This window comes from Haemaphysalis longicornis, unplaced genomic scaffold (assembly GCF_048455015.1).
Source record: "Haemaphysalis longicornis isolate Haplotype H1 unplaced genomic scaffold, Haemaphysalis longicornis Haplotype H1 scaffold_12, whole genome shotgun sequence".
Lineage (NCBI taxonomy): Eukaryota > Metazoa > Arthropoda > Arachnida > Ixodida > Ixodidae > Haemaphysalis > Haemaphysalis longicornis.
The window spans coordinates 64,094,756-64,102,302 of NW_027526225.1; the positions used below are offsets into that span (position 1 = coordinate 64,094,756).

The window sequence follows — 7,547 nt, forward strand, 5'->3', positions numbered from 1 at the left end:
GTCCGAGGACGACCTGCATGCTCTGAGTACTTGAACAGCGGTTTCTGTGTTCTTTCGTACTCAAACCGAATGGTTCACTTGGGCCAAGTGTCCTTAAACGAGTTAGTTCATAATTTTGGTACAAAAAAAAAAACAGCTACCGTCGCTCTTTTTATTTAACTGCACAGTCTATAAGCAACAAGGTGGACGAACTAGAATGTTTATTTTATAACTTGGAAACTTTTTTTTGATAATGTAATGTGTACAGAAACATGGAAATGTGACGAAAATATCAATTTTGAGTCTATCAACATGAAAACATTTTCTGCGTATAGCTCTACCGGTCGGGGTGGAGGAGTCTCTATCGCGATAGCACATACTTTACACGCAGTGGAAATATCAAAAGCTTGTTGTGTAACAGTAGTTTACGAGATGGTTTGTGTTCAGTTGGACGGCGTCGTAATTGCGGTAATTTATCGTCCCCCTGGCGGTTCAGTGCCACACTTTCTCAGTTTCCTAGATTAACTTTTTTGCTATGTTAATGATAATAACTTTCATGTGGTCCTTTCTGGTGATTTCAACATTAATATGAACGAAAGGAATGCAAAAACGGTGGACTTGGAAAATGTATTGTCTTGCAATGGTTGTAACAACTTTATTACCTCCCTAAGTAGAGTAACCCTGTCTTCGGAAACAATTTTAGACCTGTTAATAATAAACTTTGATGCATTGGTCATTACAACCTGTGTTTTGGCCCACCCATTAAGTTATCGTATGGAAATCTGTTGCAATATTAGGAAAGCATTTCCTCGTGTGTTGGGTGAAGATGATTACCCAAGTTTTCAACCGGTGACGCAGTGATTGTTAGATGCTTTCTGTTTCGAGTTAAGCATACTTCGTTTGCTAGTGTTTTCGAGGCTGCAGATGTTAACACAGCGTATAATAATTTCATTTATTTCTTTTCTCCGGGTGTACAAAAAAACATTTTGTATTAAAAAGTAGGCCCAAACCTTAGAGGTGTAGAAAACCGTGGATGACCTATTACATTCTGAAAAAATAGGTTAGGAAGACCGCCTATATAAGAATTTTATGTTATACGCGAGGACTCGGACCTTCGCGTTTTCAAAAGTTTCCGAAAGGCATTAAATAAGGAGATGAAAAAGTCAAAAGAACGTTGCTATATACGACAGTTTACGTCTTGTTCGCAACATACCGATGTTCTATGGAAAAAAACTTTACTCCCTCTTGGGGCGGGATAGGATGCAAGAACAGCCAAAGGGAATTTTGCATGAAGAACAGACGCATACGGGTGAATCTATGGTGAATATACTGAATAATTACTTTGTATACAGGGATGTTAACACAGTGTCAACCACCTACAAAAGAACATTAGGCCCAGAGAACTGCTGTATACACAGGGATTTTAACACAGTGTCAACCGCCTACAAAATAACATTAGGCCCAGAGGGCTGCTCTACATTGTTCCTACAACCAAGGGACGAAATTAATGTGGGTTTTACATTCTTGAACCTGAAAAATTCTGTAGCATCGATGCGGACGGAGCACAAATAAAGCTTGTTAAATGTGTTATTGATATAATAAGTCCCCCATTACCACATATTTTTAATATCAGCATTTCTAGGGGTGTTTTATCCTCTAATATGCAAATCTCACGTGTTACTGCCTTGTACAAAAAAGGAGATAGGCATAATGTTTCAAATTACCGTCCTATATCCATCCTTCCTGTATTCTCCAAAGGGTTAGAAAAGATAATCTTAAAACGAATAACCTATTTCTGCAAGAAGAATAATATCATAGCTCCCTCACGTTTTTTAAAAGAATAGGTGGACGGAAATGGCGTTGTTGGACCAAAAAGAATATATACTCCGGAAGATTGTACAGAAGAAGGTAACAATGGGCATTTATGTCGATTTTACTCTGATTTTTTATTACAATATTAATTCAATACTCTAAAAAAACTTCGTCACTATGGTAATCGTGGGCTACTTATGGAATTGTTGCAAAGCTATTTCTCTCACAGATACCAGTTCCTTTCAATGAATAATTTTAATTCAGGCAGAAAAAAAAAACAAATTCCAGGGGTCCCGCAGGGAGGTATACTAGGACCACTGCTGTTTATTCTCTATATTAATGACATTGTACATATCTCAACTGAGGAAAAATTTAGTATCTGTGCATATGACACCACAATATTTGTTTCAGCATTTTCTAGTGATGAAATTGTGTCTATAGCTAATAACATTTTGTCAAAACTGGACATTTGGACAACAGAAAATATTAAAAATCAATCCGACAAAAACCAAAGCAATTTTCTATCATTCTAAAGGAAAAGAGGTGTTCCTTAAGACTGACATCTTATTCAGGTCATCAAAAATAGAAGTGGTAAATTCGGTTAAAATACTCGGCGTTTATTTCATGGCAACCATGCACTGCGATGACCAAGTAAATTATCTATTGAAAAGGTTGAGCTGGATTACTGGCATTTTTAACCACACCAGACACCTTGTGCCTGTGACCGTTAAACGTTTGATTTATAATGGTTTATAATGCCTTATTTGCTTCCTACTTAAATTACTGCAATTTAATTTGGGGCACTGGTACCGAAACAAATCTAACAAAACTACTAAATACCCAGAAAAGAGTCCTCAGAATAATTGGAAACAAGCCATATACAGAGCCTACCGCGCAACTATTTAGGAAGTGAAAAATTATGACAGTACATGACATCTATCAATATTGGTTAGCCAGATAGTTATCTACTAGCATTAAAAAGAATAATCCATTATTAACTGAAATAGCTGATTTGCATAATATTGAACTTTCTTACAAAACTAGAAAAGCAGAGAAATTGAAGGTTCCAAAATCTCGAACAAACTATAGAATGCAAATGCTTGAAAATAACCTGCCACGTTGGCTGAATCGGTTTGGTAGCCAGGGAATAGGGCTTACATTGCTGCTAAGCACTGCTTATTTAACTGATTTATACACAGCCTAACACGAAGGTGCCTTTATTACTTCTTGCTGTCATTGCATCTTTATAAAACTGTCTTGTCGTTTATTATTTTCGCGGAACCCCAATATAGTTTTTGCATCGTTTCCTAAGTACTTGTATTTCTTTTTCTATTCCACCCTTCTATAACCTGAACAAGATGTGCCTGTATTTTTTGCAAATTTCTGGAGAAGCATATTATGATTTGTTTGATTTATGTCAATTTCTGAGACTAAAGCATGTAAACTAGTTTAGTGCTTGTATTTGTAAAATTTTCTTAGTTGCAGTTGTAGCTGTGTAAGTGTTCTTTTCATCATTGTTCTCGCGCACTCTTGAATAATTCCTGAAATTGTTCATGCCGGCTATGTGTGCTTGTGATCGGCGCCCGTCATTGCCGCGGGTGGCCAAGGGACCCTCAAGCTGTCGCGGAACGGCTTTTACCCTGGTCACCGCGCACGTTTGTGAAGACAAATAAATAAATAAAGAAAAAGAGAAAGAAAGAAAAGAAAGAAAGAACCTAAAGGTGGCCCTGAAACACCCTCCGCCGACGCATGAATATAAACGAAACAAAGCAATGTATTAGGACACAAGCCCTTGCTAAAGCGATGAATATTAGCTGACAAATTGTACGTAGAAAAATGGCTGCGGCTTATCTCAGCTAACCTTAGATATGCAAAGCGAAGGCTTGGCCTAGTCTGGTTGAGTCTTGGTTTCGCTTGGTTAACCTTTGATTTAGCGGTATTGCCGACCACGCTTCGAAGCCGTTCGGTTCCGTGCAACGCTGACAGGAGGAGGCCGGGCGAACGCGGCGAACGCGGCGAACGCGCCGTTCATTCATGGCGAACGCGCCGTTCTTCTTCGCCGGGCGCGAGACGAGTCACGTGACCCGCCGCGGTGGCTCAGTGGCTAAGGCGTTGCGCTGCTGAGCACGAGGTCGCGGGTTCGATTCCCGGCCGCGGCGGCCGCTTTTCTGATGGAGGCGAAAAGCAAAAACGCCCGTGTGTACGAGATTTCAGCGCACGATAAAGATCCCCAGGTGGTCAAAATTAATCAGGAGCCCTCCACTACGGCGCGCCTCATCGCCTGCGTTGCGTCGGCGCGTTAAACCCCACAATCAATCAATCGAGACGAGTCACGTTGCCCGAAACGACCCAGCACCGCATGCGTGGGAAGCGGAAGGGTGTTCGGCTGCTGGCGCAACGGCAGCGCTACCGCCGCTCTCGTGCTGCGCAGAACGACTGAAAACGTGGCTTTGTGCGCAGCGTCGACCATGGTCCCGGCGAATCACGCGATGCGCTTCGAGGGGTGTGCCGCCGGGGGTGTGTCTGCGGTCGAAAGGTCACCTTGCGCATCCTCCACGAAATCGCTGGACGAAAGTAGCAAAGCTTTGCTTTAAAACCACGCATTTTCGCCGCAGCGCGTTTCCTCCTCTTTTCGCCATTCCACTCGCTGTTGACGGCTCGCGAGCGTTGCCTTCCATGATGCTTCGCTCCTCAGAGGTGACGTCTCCAACCATTTCCGGTAAATTTGCGCTCTGCTGACTGCAGGCTCCGGTGGTTCCTATCGGCGGCACGTCAAAAAGACAGGTTGAAGCGGTGCAGAGCTCTGGATCTTAAATGTACCGGTTAGGATTGATTTACCAAGATCATGCGTGGGATCGTACTTGTCTTGTTCTCTTTCGCGCAGCATGCCACTGTGTATCGACAAAGCGCCGTGTACATGTCACCCAGACGGAACGGGGCCTGGTTTTGCTGTGTTGCGGTAATTCCTGCCGGAGGCATGTCAAAAAGACATTTTAAGCAGCAGACACCCTGTGCACGAAACGCGCCGGTTCGGACTTATTTATAAGTCGCTATGAACAACCTTCCTGGGAAGGCACAGAGCAAACCAGCGGCGCATTCAAGCTGTGTGCACGCGTGTTAATAGAAGCGTGTTCACGAGAAGGGTGGTAATAGAGCAGAAACGGTAACTATAGATGAACACGATATCGTGCAAGCGTGCCACACAGGTGCCGCTACAACCCGCCGACGCTGACCAGCCAACGGTTTGCTCGCTGGAAGTTGGGAAAAAGCACCGTACTATAGCAGGATGTCTGCTTCGTGACGCACATGGAAGAATCGATGGCGAAGATGCGTTTAAATGACGGTGTCCAAAAACACGCACGAAAGGGTGGGAAACGGACGACAAGCTTTATAACGAAAGTGTGCGCTTTCCGCTGCTCGTAAAAAAGCTATACATGGCACAGGTGAAGTTGCACACCCACCCTAATTACTGCACTTCTTAATTTAGTATGCTCAAAACGCATTTAAGGGCCCATTTAAAGCTCGGTCCTGGCTCACAAGCCCGCAACCCGACGTTCCTCGCGCGCCCTTCGTTCACTAACCCAAATGTGGTTTGCGCTCTAAGTGGTCACGCTCGTTCGCTTTGGCGTCGCCATAGGCTGCCTGTCGCTGGTTTTTCCGTGCACCAGTATGGGCATTTCGTCGCCATTATTCCTATTCCTTCCTCCTTTGCGTTTGTGCATCGACTGCACATTGCAATTCACAACACGTACAAGCGGTGACGGTAGCAATGGAGACTGCAGAGCGAAAAAATTGCCATCCTTTCCAAAAGAAAGTTGAGAGAATCGCGAAAATTAAGAGTGCGCCCAACCTTCACTGAAACTGAATCCAGTCGATCGTCAAACCTTTAAAGACCTAAATCGCAAACCAAGCAAACACAAAGCAAACACATCTACGAACGACTTGACTGTACACCGATAAGTGGTTCATAATATAAAGGTATATACTATTGTACTCCTTCTCCATGATCTATGCGTGTATTGTCGATCTAGAACAGTTTCTTTTTCACGATTTTCAAGTAACAGTTTTGACACAATGGAAGCCCGGCTTCACTCACGCAACGTGTCTCCAGAGATCTTATAAGGGCTTTTCGGTCGACCAACCGGTTCATGAGGAAATGAATCAGTTCTTTGGCAAAAGCTCTGTCAGTCCAAGTAACGAAGTAATTTTAATGAAGTAATGTTACGGGACCGGTAGAAGGGACGTGCGATGGCCTCGTTGGTAGGAGCCGGTGGCGAGCCGCGCTTCGACTTCACAGCTCCCTAGCAACGTCAGCATCAGTGCGAAGGCTGCGCCGCCGCAGCCACGCACTACGTAGTCCTCTGTTTTTTCGCTCTGCTGAAGGATGGATGGAGAAAATTTTGGCCGACATACTGCATCTACTGCTCTCGCAAAAATATAGCTTTCCGGTTTTGGAAAGCATTGAAGTCTGTTGTTTTGCGATGATGTTATAGTAACTGCACAGACAGAGCGTGCTGGAGCTTTTAAATATCTATGAAAGGGCTTGCTGCTTCGCAACCTGTTAAGCAAATTTTCTGCGGTGACAGTATGAGAACACATTGTAGGCAGAGTCTCAAAATACCCTGCAATTGGCGGTAAACTTTACGAGTGTTATGAAAATGCATTAAGAAAATTAAAACTATCTAGGGAGACTGTTACAGCAATCTGTTATGATTCTGTTCTAATTTGTAATAGGTGAGTGGTATGCCTTTCAAAATGAAATCTTCTCCAACTATGCATTACAAAAGAGTTTATCAATCATAGGGAGGGGATATCCGTTAGAAATCCACCACTGCCGGGTTCACGTTAATTGAAAGCGAAGAGTCTCATATACGTTTGCCGCACGCAATGGTAGAAAAACGGATACGCTGAAAAGGTTACACTCCGACCATTGAACACATTTCACGTGTAAAGTTTAGTATACCGAAGAAAAGGTGTTCCATAAAGCATAACACGTAGTTCTCGAACTAGACGTACGCGTCAAGGAGCTTACAGCAAGTGAACCGTTGCCCATTCCAACGGTGCATCGCTGCTTTCTTCTGAAAAAAAGCTTCTGATATAAAAATCCTCACCGTCTCACCGAAGCTACCTACTGACGGCTCGGCGAGGCACAACATTTAAAAAGTCCCCACTCACCTGGCAGCGTTCCCTTTAGGAATGAAGGTCTTCGATCAATGGGCCCCCTCATATGGAAATCGAGAGGAGTCTATCGGGTTGCCAGGAGACAGATAAGCTTCTCAAACAGACTGGCTTTATCTGCTCTGATATAGTATATTGTATGACGCAACTGATTTTGCGTCATCGACCGCAAAGATAGCCGGCCTTTCCGCGTAGCAGCCCACCACTTCATCCATCAGCTCGCGTCTCATACGTAATGGGGATAAGACATCCCTCTGGAAATCTTGACATCGCGAGTTTCACTCGCAACTCAGAGGCGGTATTTAAAATCAGAGGAAAATCCTGTCGATTAAGACGTATCAGGGTTTGTGTACAAGATAAAGAACTCTAGTTGAGAACTCTGCAACGGTGACGCATAGTGTAGTTGTAGCCTTTGGGTCGGTGTACGCCGTTATGTACGTGGTTTTGAAACAGCCATGATGCTTCACTCACACAGAAAAGCTTGCGGAATGATCGGACGGGGTTTCTACTACGTCAACCAAAGAGTGCATATTAATTATTTGGCTCAGACCCGTATGCACAGGGTCTGAATTTAAGCA

The 7,547-nt window shown here is 43.7% G+C and overlaps 2 protein-coding genes across 3 annotated transcripts in view; one reads left to right on the forward strand and one right to left on the reverse strand.

Moving 5' to 3' along the window:
• LOC144162764 (uncharacterized) overlaps positions 1-7,547 on the reverse strand; it is a 70,555-nt gene that overhangs the window by 19,457 nt on the left and 43,551 nt on the right. Inside the window, exon 1 of one of the 2 annotated variants that reach the window (XM_077693414.1) lies at positions 6,967-7,164. The exons of the other annotated variant lie outside the window; for it this stretch is intronic. The gene's annotated coding sequence lies outside the window, so the exon portion shown is untranslated. Of the gene's footprint in view, positions 1-6,966; positions 7,165-7,547 lie in introns of those variants that run through there. 2 annotated transcript variants of the gene reach the window in all.
• The window catches only part of LOC144162765 (uncharacterized), a 152,102-nt gene that overhangs the window by 1,726 nt on the left and 142,829 nt on the right, over positions 1-7,547 (forward strand). The window lies entirely within an intron of this gene.